At 40.9% G+C, this 5,136-nt stretch overlaps 1 non-coding gene across 1 annotated transcript; it reads left to right on the top strand.

The window, feature by feature from the left end:
* Positions 1 to 753: 753 nt before the first annotated feature.
* LOC146358640 (U6 spliceosomal RNA) lies at positions 754 to 860 on the top strand. The gene has a single exon (XR_014787088.1). It is a non-coding gene; the product is annotated as a U6 spliceosomal RNA (small nuclear RNA).
* Positions 861 to 5,136: the final 4,276 nt, after the last annotated feature.

Here is a 5,136-nt window from a genome sequence, read left to right on the forward strand (position 1 = left end):
CAAGTTGTTCTAATTTATTTCAATAGATTTTCTTCCCTTTGATGCAATTTGTTACTTGGTTTCCCCTTGAATTGGCAGGCACAGCAACAAAACACAGACAGAAGTTAAGGTATAAAACCTAAGGGTGAGCAAACCTCCCCTGCTCCATTCTGTTCATTTATTTCATTATTCCATGGGACTATTTTCCTCCCTTTCTGAATTCCAGTTTAAGAAGCCTACCTTCTTAAAAAGAATCCCAACATTGCAACATGCACCATTTGCAGGAGCTTTCAGGTCATTTGCATCTTAAGGTGCAATCCTATGCATGTTTAGACAGAAAAAAGGCCTACAAGCAAAGACCTACAAGCATTTTGCATATACACGAATATGTGCTTTTGAGAAAATACGCACATTTGCAAAACTGCACACATTCATGTAGATGCCAAATGGGGCCGTGAATGGCCCACATACACAAGATTACAGGCAAGCAAACACTTGTAATGTTGCCTAGCTGGGAAATTCACAGCCCCATTTTGCGTATATGCAGGTATGCATGTTTTTGTGAGTGCCATTTTTTTCTGAAAAATGGTGATTGCGGAGTTCGATGCCACTTGCCCAGGTGAGAGGGAGCAAGAGCTTGGTGAGTGCAGCACAGAGGTGTGGGCAGGCGGGGAGGGGCCCTCCGCCATATTCCCGGACAGAATTGGGCTTCGATGTCATCCCTACTGGGCAGTTCACAATAATTAAAACCCTAAAATACAACATAAATGTTTAGTGCTCACTTCGGTGGCACATATGCTAAAATTGGAATGATGCAGAGAAGATTAGCATGGCCTCTGTGCAAGGATGATACACAAATTCGTGAAGCGTTCCATTTTTAAAAAAAGAAAAAAGTTCAGAAGTTCAAAACTACAGTATAAAATAAAAATAATAACCAAATAAAATCTGGCAGCAGTGCAAAGTTGTAAATGAAGTAACAGATTTAAAACCACAGAAACTGAACGACTACACTGCCTTGGAAGATAAGAAGGTCTTCACCTGGTGCCAAAAAAGAGCCCAGTGTAGGCAGCAGAAGACTGAGAAGAGCCTTTCCAGGAAGCTCATTCCACAACCAGGGTGCCACAGCAGAAAAGGTCCTCTTCTTACTAACCACCCACTTCATTTTCTTTGGCAGGAGCTCCTGGAGAAGGAGTGCTGAAGACAATCTTCAGGTATATATGGGAATACATTATCCTTCATTTGTATTAGACTGCAACTCCCATAATTCTCAGCCAGCATGGCCAATAGCTATGCTGGCTTGGAACTATGGGAGTTGCAGTCCAACACATGTAGTAGGCACCAGGTTGGGGAAGGCTGATAAAAATAGTTAGCTGACAAGTAAACGGAAACATCAGTGCAGAATCTGATTTGGCCAGTTTGTTGTTCTGCAATTCTAAAGAAACAGGTGGCATTTTTTTGTAATCATCCCATTTGCCATTACCTGAAGCATTAGTGATTCATTATATTTCAGTCTTATTTCATCTACTGATGAAAGGAGCTTCTAATTAGCTTGTATTTTTGCACAAGAGGTTTGTGCTAGGAAATGTTGATGACTGGAGGAGTTAGCTTTGAAAGTTCTGAGAAAAAATAGGACTCAAAAATAGAGGTGACTTTTTCTGGAAAAGAAACTTTCCATGTGATTAGAATGGGGCTGGGGGAGAGAAGAAATTATAATATATAGAGGCAATCGGGAGCTAAATCTGGCCTCTTGCATAGCCTCTAGCATCTTATATAAAAGTTATATAACTTTTATATAAGTCATTTTATAACTCAAAGCCTGTAGGTGTGGGCTCACAGGTTTTGGAGTGTGGGCTCCAGGTTTTGAAGGGTCCGTGGACAAAGCATCCCCAATAGGGCCCTCTTCCTTAGTGAGTTTACCTTCTCACCAGCATTGGCACCTGCTGCTGTTTCTCCTGCTCTCCATCCCCATCATCCCCACCTGCTTGTTTGCCTGGCAAGGAGATCATGAACATGCAGGTAGTGGCATCTACTGCTCCTCCTTCTCACCACCATTATTGCCTGGGCCAGAGCAAGAAGCAGGTGAACAAGCAGGCTACCACGGGGAAGAGGGGGAGCGGGCCTAGGGAGTCTTGTCACTGGGGGCCTCTGCTGGAGTGTGGGCCCTCAGCTGGTGCCCACCCATGCTGACCCTGGGCACCAGCTCCCAGTTCACGATTCTCAAGCAGAATGAGCCCTGACCATGACCCAATTAACTGTGATATTTTCATGAGCCAAGCCAAGATGGACTGTGAGTTAATTAACATATATTTTCTGCACCACGCCTGCATGGTTGGCATGACTAAGCAGCCAAACTCCGCTATCTCATCCCTGGCAGCATCAGCAGCATGCTGAGCCTACGGAGGCTGGAGAAATTCGGGACAGAATAAAATGAGCTCGGATTTCGAAGAATCATCATCATCATCATTTATTACAGTCGCTGGCCAGACTTTGAACATACAAAAATCAAGAGTCTACAAGCACATTCGGGATATATACAGTAAAATCATTTCTGAAGAGATCTTATTCTCATAGCATTCGAGGAGAATTTAGCAAAAGCCTTGACTGTATCCCTATGCTCTATTGTCCTAAAAGAAGTACATTTATATCTGATCTAGTATCAGACAGTAATTTCTCTCTAATCTCTAAAAGGAGCAGCAAAGTAAAACATGAATAACTGATTGATTTCATTCCTTCCACATGGGCATATACTATCTAAAAGGCTAGTTTTCTGAAACCTCCCCCGTAACAAAGCAGAGAGTAAGACGTTAAATCTTGCTAAAGTAAATGCATGCCAATATTTGGGAATGTTAAGGATTGAGAGATATTTTGCTTCTCCCAGGCCAGCCCATAACTCAGATTTGCACCCAAAAACAGAGGAAAGCAAGTTCTATTCGCTGCAGAACTTAAAGCTTGTATATCATAATCCCTGGAGTTCTAAGGATCCAACCTGCAGAATCCACTGCAGAGCGACCCCCTCAGGCCGTGCGGAGTCTGTTAGATTTTTGTGTTTTTTACTTTCCCAGAATTTACATATATTTATTTGTAGGAAAATGTGCAAGATTCTGTTGAGAAGTTGAATGGAATGGGGGGACAATACGCTAAATTTTACATACTAGGGTAAAATATGTAAATTCTTATGAAACCTCTTATGCAATTATTTGGATATTTTTCCACATGATGAAAAAATTGCATCTTTCTATAGGCAGATGATGGAACAAAAGGTGCCTGACAATCCACGAAATATGGACAGAGTGGATTTTACGCAGCCCGTACATCCCTAGCTGATCCTAGGCGTTTTAGTTGCCACTTCTGCTTATTCTGCTTTCTCACCTGGGGCTCCATATTATTCTACTATTGTAAACAAAACACATGTGATCACAGCCAATCAGAGAAGGACTATGTCATGAGAAGGGATGGATGAAACTGTCAATCTCACTTTCTCAGTTTTCCAATCTTAAATTCAGTTTGTTCTGAAGACTGAGGTGTGTGTTTTTTTAAGGTTGGCATGAAAACATGTACACATTTTTGTACACATTTCTCCCAGTACATCTATTTTTGTATACAGTTTTGCCTAGCCCACATATTTTTGCAAGCTATTTTATTAAGACAATGCATTTCTGAATATTATTTTCATTTATATATGCATTTTTGTGAGTACTTTCCCCTAATATACACAATATACACCTCCTAAAGACATTATTTAGTTATTTTGAGAGGCCTTCCCTGAGTGACTCGCTGCGCTTTATTAAGTTCAGAATCTGTTTCGTTTAAAATTATAGGGTGCAATCCTATGCATGTTTAGACAGCGAAAAGGCCTACAACTCCCAGCATTCCCCAGCCAGCTAAGCTTTTTCGCTGTCTAAACATGCATAGGATTGCGCCCTAAATTGTTTTTATATGGTGTTTTATTCTTTTATCTTTGTTGTTCACCACTCTGACATATTTTGATGTGGAACAGCAGATAAATATTGTAAATAAATAAATAAATAAATAAATTTTCATAAATGTTTTTTGACTGGAGAATTCTACTGCAAAATTTGGAGAGCCTATACTACAAAAAGATATTAATAAAACAAATCCACATGACATGATCAAGAATGCCGTCACAGGCTGCCAAAACAGGTGTAAAAAAAAAACCCTTGATATCCCTAATTAATCTGTTATTGTAATAACAAACCTATATGCTAGGCCTGGGCCAACATTTCTCAGGAAAAGAAAATTATTCCTCCTGAACAGCTGGAGAATTTCAGTGTTGCAGAATATTTGTCAAAATGGCCTCCTGAATTTTGCTGTCTGTGAATAGGGAGGAGAATGATGGATGCTGGAGAACTGTGGATTACTTCCTTGCTAGGAGAGCACAAGGGGTTGGCAGGGGGCAGGGGTAAGAATCCCCTGTGGCTCACCAACCCCCCCAGTCCCTCTTTGCAAGGAGGACAGCAAGGGGTGGGGAAGCAGTGATAGGGGCTCTGGCATAGGGATGCTGGAGAAATTCAAAACAGATTAAAATGAGCTCAGATTTCTAAGAATTTCCGTGCATATTTTTCCAAATGTACGCATTAGTTGTGTACATCTTTCAAATGTGTGCCTTCTTCTCCCATTAACTAAAGCATATCCAAGCAATTTTTTTAACTACACATCTTTTCATGCACCCTTTTCAAATGTGCACATCCTGTGGAACACTTTTTTTGTCCATGAATCAATGAATTGCAAGTTTGGAAATATATGGACTTTGACTGCAGACTGTGTCCAAGTCCAAGTCCGGGTTTGGTCTGAAAGTGCAAACTGGGTAAATTGTGATCAAAACTGAACTGAAACAATTGTCTCGTGCATCCCTAATAGGGATATGTGCTGCTGGGAAATCTGGTTCTTTTTTTGTGTTGAGGGACTTTCACATTTTATTTGGCCACAGGCTATTCTGCTTGAGGTGATACCCTGGAGCTCAGGAACTTTTGCGAGCCTGGTATCCTTTACTTATTCAATCAGTACTCCATTGCTTTTTGAATGAGAGATGATAAACACCATAACCACCCACTGCTCAACCAATCAGGCACCAGCTGTCTCTCGTTTTGCTAATGTACCACCAATTGACAAAATGGAAAGCATTTCTTTTGTTTTTGT

The sequence above is a fragment of the Heloderma suspectum genome, chromosome 1 (genome assembly GCF_057233095.1).
Source record: "Heloderma suspectum isolate Gila_16-S chromosome 1, 16-S_ref, whole genome shotgun sequence".
In the NCBI taxonomy this organism is placed as follows: Eukaryota; Metazoa; Chordata; class Lepidosauria; order Squamata; family Helodermatidae; genus Heloderma; species Heloderma suspectum.